Source organism: Myxocyprinus asiaticus, chromosome 41 (genome assembly GCF_019703515.2).
Source record: "Myxocyprinus asiaticus isolate MX2 ecotype Aquarium Trade chromosome 41, UBuf_Myxa_2, whole genome shotgun sequence".
Taxonomy (NCBI): Eukaryota; Metazoa; Chordata; class Actinopteri; order Cypriniformes; family Catostomidae; genus Myxocyprinus; species Myxocyprinus asiaticus.
This window is the reverse complement of record NC_059384.1, coordinates 38,289,990-38,304,637: the sequence shown is the minus strand read 5'-3', so window position 1 is coordinate 38,304,637 and position 14,648 is coordinate 38,289,990.

The window sequence follows — 14,648 nt, the reverse complement described above, 5'->3', positions numbered from 1 at the left end:
TGACGTCAAATGGGAAGATTTAGGATTGTGGGTGCGTAATTGTGTATTTGAAACAGATTGGCAAGACAACTCAAAAAAAAAAAAAAAAAAAAAAAAAAGGGTTCAATACAATTTTAAGCATTATTTGATCGCCTCTCAATTTCTCAAAGTTTGTCTTCTCAACATGACAAAAATGCAGAAATACTGACAAGCTTGGAAATTATAAGTAACCTTGTTGAGACGCCAAAAGTTAATGACGATCACAGCATTTAATTTAATTAAATAATGATGACTTTGGTAAGACAGGATTTTAGATTGATGCTCACCTTTATAGAGATTAATGATACTGTATGTGAATGCATGCAATGTGAATCAAAATAAGGGGCTCTAATGTTGCAAAAAGTTTGTTTCTTTTGCTGGAAACTGAATGTGCATGGTATTGTCATTTTTCTTTTCCATAAAATGCATCACACATTTATTGCTTTTCCTAAATGAAGTTTTTGAATAAGTGAATGTAAAACCTAGTGTAGTACTTTTTGTGAGTTAGTGCAAATTGTCCCTTCATTTACCTGTGCATTTGTCTTCTGGATTTTGGAAAATAATTAGGTAATGTTCTAAAATAATTTAATCAAATTTCATCACTAAATATTAAGCCTAATATTTGTATACATTAACAGGCCTACCAACTCCATTGATAAAAGTGCCATTAATTTGTTTAGGCTAATACATTTATTATAATGTAACACGGGACTAAATAGAAAAGAAATATAGTGCTAAAAAATGGTTACATTTGTGAAAGGCAATTGTTAAAGTTATAAAAATGTCATTTTATTGTGTTTCAGTTCTTGCACTTTCCCTTGGCACACCCAAAGCCTTGTTTCTGGCTTTCCAATCATTCAAATATATCAATACAAGTTATTAAATGTTCCTTATTCTCTAATAAACTGTGAAAAATGTGAGAAAGATGAATTTAAGTTGCACTTATGACTTTAGAGTGGTTCAAAGCCCTCATTAATTTACAAATTTTAAGTTACTCTAATGATGCTTTTTGGGGAACATGCCATAGAGATTAAGTTTTGAAATTAAAACTACTTTATACTAATGTTTTATAGTGCCTCAGAAAACCCAGCCATGGTCAAATAAATGAAATGAGATGAAAAAAAAAAACTTCCAATTTAGGGACTGGTCACCCTACTACATTATAATGTCTATACCACCAATCAGTGCTTCAAACATCTGAGTTATGTAAGAACCTGGACAATGTATCGGCAATCTTTTCATAAACATTTTTAAAAGCCAATGCATTCCACATACCTGTCTGTGCTTCACTACAAAATAAATGCATCTGCTCCGCTCAGTCCAGTAGGTTGTGCTGGGTGCGCAGCTTTCATGTTAATTATAAAATTCTATTAATTGCTTACAAAGCTTTGAATGGTCTAGCTCCACAGTACTTAAGTGACCTTTTATCATGCTATAATCTAGGGCTGGGCGATATGACGATATATATCGTGCTGACAATATAAAGTGTCAGTCGATAGAGATTTTGCTATATTGTTTATATCGTGATATGTAAATATCCATTTGCACAGCGTGGGCTTATCTATCATTGGGCAGGGCTTCACATGAGACTGAGAGAATTGAAGAAACATAGACAGGGTTTTTCAGGCATTGAACATTTTTCTGCAGCCGCTCAAGCCAATTTAATTACCTTCACCTTGCATTTGGTGCTTCAAAAGTGCAAAATATTCTTCTCACCTGACATGCAAATGTTTCATGTGACTCTGTCACTCGCTGTCTATGGAGCTCTGAAGTGCGCACGAGTCCAGCAGGCTTTCTGATATTTGTACTCCAGAGACAGGAGAGCTCAGGGCAGGATAACTTGCAGTACTCAATCATTTTTGACCCAGGAAAACCCCATATGGAGAACACATTCTCCACAGAATGGGATGACTCCCAAACAGGGCAAGAAAATGAAGAGGAGCTTGTTATTAAAACAGGTGTGACATCTATGTGGTCTGGAATTCCAAAAGCCGGCACAGAGCAGGAAAATTTAATCTGCAAACTGTGTCGCATGCCGAAATAATCACTCGTGATACAAGTAATCTGTTTTACCACCAGAGTTGGGTAGAGTAGCCAAAAACTGTACTCAAGTAAAAGTACTAAGTCTTTTAAAAATGAATTACTCAAGTAGAAGTAAAAGTACTAATGTTAACAATTACTTGAGTAAGAGTAAAAAAGTATCGAATTAAAAGAATACTCAAGTAGTGAGTAACTATTTACTTCCCATCAGATATTATTATTATTACAGTATAAACACCTTGCGTGCAAGAATCATGTGCCTATGTGATCTTTGATACCCTCTATTTCAGTGATAGTTTAATAATGAAAATGATGATATAATTTATTCACCCTCGTGTTCTAAACCAGTATGACTTGGACACAATGAACACAGTTAAGGAGATGTTTGACAGAATTTTAACCACAGTCAACTTTCACTTCCATTTGTTTGTCATTTTTTTTAAATGAATGGTAAATAAGTATGTCAGTCACTAACACCTTGTTTGGTTCCAGAGTAGATGAAGACACAAAGGTTTGGAACAACGAGAGTGACTCTAAATTATGACAGAATATTATAATTTACCATATCTAAAATAATTTCTGCAGAGCTATGTTACCACCAGAAGCCTGCGGTCGGCCAATGAGCGGCGCCTTGTTGTACCAACACAAAGAGGCACCAAAACACTTTCCCGGACTTTCTGTTTCACTGTACCTCATTGGTGGAATGAAAAATAATTTAAAATATATATATATATATATATATATATATATATATATATATATATATATATGTATATATAAATTGTAATGTCAAATGAATAAATGTAATTTATGGGTGAACTCTCACTTTAAGGATGCTTGACAGATTGGGTCTGAAAATTAGAAGAAAAGTTTGGAAACATTCAAAATAATTATTACAGAAATAAATTAAACAATGTCTCACAGGCTCAGTTATATTATTATGTATTATATTGTATATTTGTAGTTATGAATCATAGCTAGATGTGCATTATTAATGCCTAATTTCGCTATTTCACAACTTTTTAAAGTCCTGCATGCATTCTTATTGTTCAGTATATTCTGTGGCTTATGAGTATACTGTATACACTGACAAAAGTATTTAGATCATTAGTGTACAATAAAAAGTTAAGTTGCACCTTATCTCTGTGTTTAGAGGCACATTAGGCTTATTTTAGTTCAGAGCTCGTTTCTGTTGTCCTTAAGAAAAACGCAATGCACGCACGTGATCAACAGAGCAAAATAACGCTCTGTCTACATCAGATGCGAGCGGCGCAGCACGATGAGATAAAAACAAATCGCTCCCATTATAATCAGTGGTGCTGTCCACAATGGATGTGCCGAGTGGCGTTGCAACGCGACATTTCCAATGTAAACAGTTTGTAACATGGATGTATAAGCACTGATGTGTTGCAGCACTGATAAAAGAAAATGTACAATTAAAAACTGAAGTAAATAAGGCCGTAGTTACAGAATCACAACAGCGTTATCATCATCAACACAACTTACCGCAACGTGTTTTCTTAAGTTGAATCTGTAATTATGTATGCTGAAATTTCCACTTATTTTGGTGTTGAATGAGGGATCTGTGATGAGGATGAGGGCAGGGCCGGGCCATGAGGACACACAGCCGGCCCTGGATCGGGCTAATCAGCCGGGAGGGAGATAAAGATGAGCTGGAGGCGCCAGTTCGAGAGAGAGGGAGACACACGCAGCCGCGTTGCATGTGTGTCTGTGTTTTTTTATGTTTGTTTTATGTTGAGTTTTATCACTAAACTTTACGTTGACTGTTTAGCCAGTTCCCGCCTCCTCCTTGCCCATCCTTTTCCCCGTTACAGCATCGCATAAACATAACTCTTCATTTTCACTGTGTGGAGTGAAAAAAGTGTTTGTTTTGAGCCCTGGCTGCTGGACCGCTGCTATAAAGTCCCGGTGCCATAAAAGTCCCATTCATAAATATCTCAGTAAATTACACATTTATTAACACTTATTAAATTAAAACCAGTAATGTAACGACAGGAACGCCGCCTGCTGTAACGAAGTAAAAGTAAAAAAAAAAAATCATTAGAAATTTACTTGTGAGAGTAAAAAGTACCCACTTTTAAACCTATGCTAAAAGTAAATTTCTTTCCAAAAAGTTACTCAAGTAAATGTAACGGAGTAAATGTAGCATTTTACTACCTACCTCTGTTTACCACCTCAAAATGAAGCACACAAAAGAATATTATGAAAGCCAAATAACAAAGGACAATGCATCTGTGTGTTCAAGGAACTTCAAAAGACTTCAAAGACTTTAGTCATTAATCTTACAGTTCATCCAAAGTCTTTTTGTTTAAACATTGGCCCCTAACACTTACTTAGTTTACTAATTTTTGACCATGACTTGTACTGCACATAAATAACTAATACTGACATTATATTCCTGCTGTTTAGCAAGAGGGGAACTGGCCCCCACAATGAGCCTCTTATGGAGTTTTTTGTGTTCCTTGCCACTGTAGCCTTTAGCTTGCTCGCTGGGGGGGTCCAAATACAAATATTATTTACGTATCTATTTATTTATTTTAAAGCACAATTTACAATCACGTTGTGGCAGGGCGGAGGGCGGGGCCAGGTCGTGATTCCGCACACCCGGCCTCTAATTAGGCTGATGAAGCCTGAGAGGGATAAAGGCGACTGGAGACAGCAGTGTGACAGAGAGAGAGTTACGGGCAGCTGCCCAACACCTGTGTTTGTGTCTTTTGGTTCAGTTTATAATTAAAGTATTATTTATATTACCAAGCCGGTTCTCGCCTCCTCCATTACATTGAGAGTGTTACACTGCTGCCGAAATCCAGGAAGGAGGAAGGATGCGCCATAGTAGAGTCCTCGCCACTACCATCCACCCCAACAGAGCAACCACGGCCATCCTCTGGGGGACAGAGGAGCCTGGCCGCCTGAGTGCGGAGGAACGGCCGCCGACCGCGAGGGGAGGAGGGGCTCCTAACCGACCGCCTGGAGCGGTCAGGGCCGCTGCCAGGGACGGAATAGACCTCTACCAGCTGCTGAAACACAGCGGGGTCTGAGACTGCCGACTGTGTTGTGGAGCGTCAGTAAGAAAACTCTCAAAGTCAGGAGTTTCAGGAGTCAAAGTTTAGAGTTTATTGAGCAAAACCAACAAACCCAAGATGTCAGCTGAGATCTGACTTTCTCAGTCCAAACCCACATTCTTTATACAGTTTCTTGTCTGATATTACCTCATGTGTATGCCCCTTCATTATTTTTTGGTTGTCATGGATACCGTTCACCACCATTATCTCACAAGGCCTTTGATTTCTTTTTAATGGTGGACATTATTTTTAAAAATAACTTTTTAGTTAAAGTAGTATAAAAACATGACAATCTGAGCATAATACGGTCACTTTGACCACTAGTTGTTTTCATCTTTATCTTCAGCTGTGTTTCCCAAGATTCATAACATCATTATTTCTGTCACAGCTGAATCTTTATCTTCAGCTGTGTTTCCCAAAGTCCATAGCATCATTATTTCTGTTACAGCTGAGTGCGCTGTGAGGTTTTTTGCAGCAACAGCACTTTTAGTAACCCCATATGCTCTCTTCTGGGTCACACAAAGTCCAGTAACCTCATATGCCCTCTCCTGGGTTACACAAAGTCTAGGCTATTCCATATTAGTACTTTTCTATGTTTGATATAGAAAAATACTCTATGATATAGAAAAATATACTATATATTCCCTCCTTTGAGACTTATTAAAAGTCTCACTTCTATCGCCCTTTTCCCAGAGTGCAACCTCACAAGCCAGTCTCCTTCATTCCTTCCAAGCGACCAATATAGATCACACAATACTCTAACAATGACTGCTTTTATGGAACTGCACTCCGGAGGAGAAATAAGACCAAAAATCTCCCTCCACATTTGACTAGAAGGAAGTAAAAGATCTCATCTCCCTTCTTTTCTGGAGGGTAACAGCAATCAGATTCATGTATAAAGCATGTGCGTGCAAATTTAGCCTTGCGTTATGTAGAATACACCAGTGATTAAACTTATTTCAGCAGGTTAACATATTACAGTGATTAGACAATATCAGTAGATTACTTCAGCATATGATATGTCCCACGGTGCCAGAGGAACTCACAGACATTTCCGGTAGCCTGGAGCGCTATCTGGTGGTGTTGGAGCAGACAGTGGGTTTTTAAACCTCCAGTAGAGTCTTGCTCTTGCTGCTAAGCACTGAGGTGCTCGTCGATCCTTATTTCATTTTGTGGTGTTTATCCTCTGGCCCTCCAGTGGTACTTCCAGTGTTTTTAAAGTTTAAACATGCATACTATATTTCATTCAACAGCAATTTACTTGGCACATAGTACCTTCAGAGATGATTCGAACAACAAAAAATACTTTTAAACATTTAAGAAGTATATATATATATTCAAAGTAAACCCTCTTATCATTTCCTTTTAATTCTGGTTACATTACCTGTTTACATTACCTCATAACATGGATAATGATCTGCTGCAAACCTTCATCATTCCCTTGCATTCACATAGCTTGATTAAACAACAAATATCATTTAAAAGAAAATAATAGTTTCAGGAAGGGGTATATGCCAAAATAATAAACATAATACCCTCTAACTTCCTTCCTATTCTACCCAGTCTAAGGTACTACCTAATTTTGTTGTAAAAGAAAAAACTATGAGTATACTGACTCCCTTGCTATCCAAAAACAAGAGAAAATGTAAAATAAAGAGTTAAAAAATTCCCTACCATTCTTGTGTCATTTCAGGGTTTTTTCTAGAATTCATCCAACTCATCCAGTCCAGGGCCTATGGAGTATATAGTGGACCCAATGTCAATTCCAGATGGCTTTACAGACACATTGATCATCTGTTTGGCTGCAGCATTGGCCATCATTGATCTAAGGAGAGGCACAACACAACAAAACAACAAAAAAATAACAACAGCTACAGCTATTATTATTCCTACTTTAGTAAGCCATTCTCCCCAGGATCCAAATAGGCTGTCAAACCATTTTCCAATATGTTGATCTCTCCCTGCATTGGTAGTCACTTCTTCTCGTAGACTTTTCAACTTTTTCATTGCTGCAGTAAAGGATCCATCAGGAGCTGTATTATATGGAATATAAGTACAACAGTCAGCTCCAAACATTACACAGATACAACCAATAGCCAGTTTAGTGCTAGTCTATTTTGCAATGTCATTTTACTTGTTGTAGCTAACTGGTCACCTAAAGCCTTTAATGCTTCATCAGTGTAATTAATAAATCTCTGCTGATTATAATAAATGTAATTGATCCATTCTGCATTCTTATTGGGACTTATCCATACAAATATAGACTCAAAGCCAGATTTTAATTAATCTCTAGCTTTAAATTCCTGTGGTATTCCTCTTGGTTGACCAATTGTATCTATTATTACATTAGGGTCAGGCTGATATGCTCTTTTCACTCTATGTTTGTTTTGTACAGTTTTTCTAGATTCAGTATGGATTTCAGATTCTTCTGGGTCCCATGTCAATATAGTTATTTCTTGCACTAGTCTTACTCTTGTGCATATCCCTTTCCAATTTACTGGTAATATAGGCCGCAATCATTCTCCACCACAAAAATAGTCTGCTATGGCTACTGTTTGTTCAGCATATATTTTTATTACAGGGGAGACTAGAGTTTGGTTCTTACAATTTATAAGGCAATTTCCCATGAGTTTGCCCACACACCTTGTATCTTCTATTTGAGATGGTATGCCAAATCTTGGAATGACCTCTCTGGTCAAAAATGTTATCACAGTTTGAGCTCCCTGGTCTGCTGATGGTACTGTCTCTACCCATCTACTAAATCTGTCTGTTATCATCAACATGTATCTTTTTCCTCTTATTGATCTAGTCATCTCCACATAATCCATCACCAGATGTTTAAATGGTACTGGTATGTGACCTATTGGTGCTGACGTACACTTTCTGACATTGTTTTGGGCACAAATTTCACATTCAGCCAAAAATTCATCTACCATGGCCTATAGATATGGGGACCAATATCCCTGTCTTTTTATTTTCCTAATTACCTCCCCCCTTGTGCAATGGTCAAAACCATGCGCATCTAAGATTAAAATTGTAAGGATCAAATCATATGGCCTTCATGGGATCACCATACGCCATTGACATCTGTACTTGCACCTCTTTGTTGCCATATCCCATGTTCATAAAGGCCAGTTTGATTTTGTTTTCATGCAATGTCATCTAATTTTGGTTGGGGCTGAAGCAAAACTGACACAGTTACCATTACTGCTGTTTGGCATCCTGAGGCCTTTTTGGCATGTAAGTCTGCGGCATTATTTCCTTGAATAACAAAATCGTTGCCTTTTTTATGTGCTTGACATTTGATGATAGCCAATTTCTTTGGATACATCATGGCTGAAATGAGCTTGATTATTTGGCCACCATGCTGAATTGGTGTTCCATCAGTCTTTTTGAACCCTCTTTGTTTCCAGACTGCTCCAAATAAATGGCATACTCCATGTACATATGCCAAATCTGTATAAATATTAACAGTTTGATTTTTATTATTATTTAGAGACAAGCCTCAGTCAGTGTGCTGAGCATGGCTGCTCATAATGCTGCATCACAATTGGAACAAAATTCTTGTCATCTTTTTTGACAGCATACCCGGCATGATTTCCTAGATGGTCTCTGAAACATGACCCATCCACAAAATAATCTGCTTCTGCCTCTATTATTGGTGTTGATTCTAGAACTGGCTTTAGATGAGTGAAAGCTAGAGAGTCTATGGTGCATTCATGAGGTGTTCCCTCTCCTTCTAGAGGAATGAAATTGGCTGGATTTATTGTTGTACATCGTTTTATGGTGATATCTGGGTAAGTTAGCAGTGTTGAATATGTCAAACATCTTGCTTGAGTTAAAACAAATCTACCTTGTTCTACTAGCTCTGTTACTTTGTGATGTGTGTAAATTATATCCCATTGTCACAGTGGAAGCTTTGTCATATGCAAAATACACTGCTGCAAGTCCTTGATAGCATAGCGGGTAGCCTTGTGCTACATTGTCCAACTTGGTGCTATAATAAGCTATTGGTTGCTTTTTTCTTCCTCTACAGGTCTCCTGCATTAAGACTGCTGATGCATATCCGTCTCTTCTGTCTGCTACATACAAATTAAATAGTTTAGTATAGTCTGGGGTTGCTAACACTGGAGCTGTCTGAGGTTCTATATTTTCAATGATTCAAAGGCTTTTAATGCATCTATATCCCATGTTAGTCAAGCTCGGAGATTTTGATGCCCTGTCTGTTTCATCAGTGCTCTTAAGGGAGCTGTTTTAATCGCATAATCTTCTATCCAATCTGCTAAAACCTGTCATGCCTAAAAAAGGTCATCATTTGTCCCACTGTTTGGGGTGCTTTACTTATGCCCTCCAATTGGCTTGGTGATATAGCTTTAGTGTTATGTGCAATGATTCGTCCTAAGTACTCTACCTGTGGTAAGCAGTACTGCAGTTTCTCTTTTAAGACTTCAGCTAATTTAGTGAGCACTTTGATAAAATATTGGTGACATTGCTCTAATGTTGTTGAACAAATCAACAGATCATCTACATATTGTATCAACACCAAAATTGTTGTTTCAATCATTATACCAATTTTAGCCAACCATGCACCCTATTTCTTAAACAATTCCATTTAGATTGTTATAAACAAACAAGACAAGCAATCTTAATCTTTAGTCACCACCATGTTTTTCCATTCTTCATTACTATTAAAATATGCATGAGTTCAATAAAAGCATAAGTAAAAGTAATGAATCATCTTTCAATCTAAATTAATTATCATACAAACATTCCCAGGTTTGTTTCATACTTCTTTAATAAGTCAGGCACTCCCTTGTCAGCAACGGCTCTCAAAACGTTACCCCCAAAACCAGTCTATAATTAATCTTCTACACAGGGTATGATCCCCTGGTGGCACAGTGACAGAATGCATGGTATTTAACACTGTGATAAGTTGTTTTAGTAGGTTATTAAAATGCAGTCAGACTGAGTGGAACTCACAATTTTCGGGCAGGTCTCTTCTAGGAATCCCTGTTGATGCTTTGGACCTAAAAGCATTCATCCACTTCCTAAAAGCCATATCATACCTTCTTGGTCAGGTTTCCAGGGCGGTGATGCCCTGCCTTAGGTTGCCCCCCTTTTTTTGCATTGGAGAGTCTTACCCGTCATTGGGTCATCACCTGTTGCCACTGGTCTCGAAACCGCTCAGTCCTATTGGCCCATCCTTAATAATTTGGTATCAGTAAACAGATATTTTCTTTTCAGGGAGTATCACCAGAGAACCGTCACAGCCAATGGAACCATCTACCACTGCTTAAATATGGAGACAGTTCAAAAATGGTTAAATTCAAAAAGCATTATTCAAAATTCAACAATCTATTAAAATTGTCCAAATAAAGTGAAATAACAATGCTAAAATTGAACTCATTTACAGATCATTAATTTCCATTCAGGTTGTAATTCTGCTACTTTAGCAAACATCACAAAAGACCATGTATCATGGTCAAGACTAACATCAGAACAAAACAAAATAAAGGGTAGCCTCTGTCAAGCTTCTAGGAAGCTTAATTTAAAAATATCACCTTAATTCAATAATAGTCTCTAGATTGTTTTAACCCTACATTAAGTGTGTCAGATCAACTTTCAACTGAATCTGTTGTCTATAGTATAAACACTTAACTTTAGATTGCCCTCTGAATATATAAAATCTTTAATCATAATAAGGAAAGCTGTTTGAACCTCTCCTTCATATCACTGTATCTAACATTATTGTCAAATCATCTCATTTTCCATATAAAATAAAATCAAAATAAAATCAAATAAAACAACTTAGAGATGTGCCTTTAAAATCTGCTCTTGTGTTTCTGTTTCAAGCAGACACTTATCAAACTTAGCCTGAGAGTGAGAGTGAGAGATGGGTGGGAAAAAATTAGGAGGGGGGACATTCCACTCCCTCAAGCTGTTTCTAATCTCATTACAGCTATTCCTTATTTTTTCATTTTAGTATCTCACAATAATATATATGTTATACTTCAACAGTGAAAATAGTAATGATAACTCTCTTATGTTTACTTTCTCCCTTTCCTTACTCTCTCAGGAGAAGGAACTTCCATTCTATCTTAATAAAATAACATTAATCAAGTTTTTAAACTAACAGAAAAGTAAGTAAAAGTTTAAACAGGATGAAGTAGTTAAGAGGCACAATGAAAAATCAAATAAATCTCTTTTCTTGTGTCTTGAAATAATTGATCAGTAAAATACACAAGCCTTTTTAATTTCTCATGTCTCTTATTTTTTATGTCTTAATGTTTCAGCATCATTTAACAATACGATTTATCAATTATTATTCTCTTATACGTATCAGCATTTCTTAACAAATTATTCAGTTAAATAGCAGAACCAAAATTCACAGTGCAGAAATTGTACACCTCTAAATTGATATTTTCATAGATTAACTATGGCAAATAAAAATAGTAGTAATAGATAAAGACACTCAATCCTTCTTTGTAGCATCCACTAACCCCCTTTTTTTTTTTTTTTTTTTTTTTTTTTATATATAAAAAATCTGCAATGTGAGAGACTAGTTCAAGAATGAGTTAGTGAAACAACATACACATCATTATGACAAAAGAAAGGGTAAAACATAGTTAGTATCAAAGACACACACAGAATAGACTCATGAATATGAAGTTTTGCACATGCATAATGCACATGCATAATGAGGAATTTATGATGTTCAATTTAATCTTAATGTTTCTCCATGGGTTTCACCCACCACCACCGACCAATTTTTCCTTAGCATTTTCAATATTTTTTTTACAATCAAATACATCTAAGATAGTTCTTATTTCTTAATTAAAAAAACTTCTAGCAGGAATAACATTTTCCATTTTATGCATTTTCAAAAGAAGAAAACTTCTATTATATTAGATATCAGAGCACCTGAGCAAAACTGTTTACAACATTTGCTTTGCTCTGCCTCCTTATTGGAAGTTGTGACTTTATTTTCCATTTTTTTCTGGCATGAATGGTCACAGATCAAACCCAAGGAAAAAGCATCACAATGTTGGCAAGGCTGCCACACATAAAAATCAGAAAAACAGGTATTAAGAGCACAACTTCAGCAGATTGGAACTGCAGAGAACATGAAATGATCCAAATCATTCTTAAATTTCTTTTCCTTTAATTTTAGTCTCAAAGACAGCTTCTCAGTGTACCCCTGACCAACCAATGCCTACACTGTGTTTTTAAAAACAAGAAAATAAAAGAAAAAAAAATGTAATCTTAACAAAAATAATCTTTTAACTTATCTTTTCTAAATTCGGGGTGCCCCTGTCTGAGTGGAGACACCAAGAGAGACGAGTTTTCTGCAGACTATCATTTGCGCGCCATCCTTACAGAGTATGGGGTATAACCCCTCCCAGCCCTCCCTCTCTCACTCTCTCTGTCTGTTCATTCACGGTTCCCTGCACTCACAAAATCAGCCTTGCGGTCTTCACTCTCACTGTGAGAGAGAGAAAGAGAGAGAGAGAGAGAGAGAGAGAGAGGCTTTTCTTACTATTAATTATGTCTTTGTCAACAATTGTGTTTCTTATCCAAATCACTCTAACTACAACTTGAACGGTGTTCAGACAAGCAACAAAGCCAATGTCTCAAACATTTTAGTGCTTTAAATAAGTTTTTGACATCTATTCATAATTTCCTCATTCATTTTAGAACAATTGAATATTAAACCTCATGTCTCTGTTGCTTTACAGTACAGTTCTTATGAGAAAAACAATTATATAGACACATATCAGCACACTCATCCACACACTCACAGCCTGATTTCACACACACACACAACATAACATATTGCAGTCAGCATAAGCAAGCACAATACAATTAACATAAACATCTCATCCAACACAACCTACATACAACAGCAATGCAATTACTTAGTACACAACTTAACACATCACACAACCAATATACGTATTTACATCAACTTATTCAACATATACATGTTTACACTATTCAGCATGTACTTTTAAATATCAGACGTCTTAACTATCACTATGCCCCTCTTGGGTGACCACGCCTCTTGCGTGCCTGCCAATTCAGCCCAAAATGCAGTGCTATTTTAAGAACAAGGCCAACCATCAATGTGGGCTCCCTGTCTCAGTCAGGTCAAAGGCCAACCATCCTTGTGGGCTCCTTATCATTTATTGGTGTCACTGCACCTTACGGTATCCACAGGATTTCACTACTCCCCTTTTGGGAGACCTACCAATGCAGCCCATTCCCCTTCTAAGAATGCGGTATCTGTAGGATTTTCAAACTTGCCCATTCAGCCCTCCCAGGGGTGCAAGCAGCGCCATCCATCGAATTGTGTGCTCACCGCTTCTTTACCAGCTATGGGGCCTCTGTCTATGCAGGCTCCCCTTCTATGCTGGCGCCCCCCTGAGAGCGGTATCCGTTAAGTTTTGGGTGCACTTCAACGTATTTACAAGACATATTTACATTTGCATGCATACTTTTTGAAACCTGGAACCCAATTCTCCTTTTCATCTAATTAGTCATTTAAATCAGTTCGAGACTGGAAAGGCCTTCATAGAGTTACCACCTGGGTCAAAATGTCATGGTTACTTGTGTAACCTCCTTTCCCTGATGGAGGGAATGAGACGTTGTGTCGATGTAGTGACACTAGGGGTCACTCTTGGGAGCCCGAGACACCTCTGGTCTTTGATAAAAAGCCAATGAAAATTGGCGAGTGGTATTTGCATGCCACTCCCCAGGACATACGGATATAAAAGGAGCTGGTATGCAACCACTCATTCAGCTTTTATGCTGAGGAGCCGATATGAGGTCCAGCCATTTAGCGGGTAGTTCAGCGTTGTGACAGGAGGGACACAACATCTCGTTCCCTCCATCAGGGAACGGAGGTTACACAAGTAACCATGACATTCCCTATCTGTCACTCACTCGACGTTGTGTCGATGTAGTGACACTAGGGGTCCCTATACGAAACGCCACAATTGGCTGAAATGTGTTACATCAACTGGCGGTGTGTGGTGGGCAGACTACTGTGTGCCTCATAGCCAGCACACCAGGTTGATACGTAACATCCCTCAACATAGTTATGAGTGTCGAACAGCCCTTTGGGGACAAGTCGACTACCCAAAAGATAGAGACAGGCTTAACCCAGTCGTGGCCTCTTTTCCCCTTCTCTTTTTCCACTCCCTGAAAAAGAAGGGGGATTATCCGACTGGGCCGCCAGGTCTAGTCGGGGGGTGTCCCTCCCAAGGGGAAGACACCGCAGAGACCACACCTCGCCCAAAGAGGGGGGGGATATTTAAGTGGAAGAATACGTCACATGGTCTTTTCGACCATGTGGAGAGTCTTCAAGGTAGAGGAGTTACTACAAACATGGAGACTGGGGCAGAGGGGCTCTGCCCTAGGAAGACGCAGTTTGCCAACAGGGAAACGAACTAGCGGAAGATATATATTGCATGGGGTTAGCCTTACAGGGAACCGCCACATGCGGAG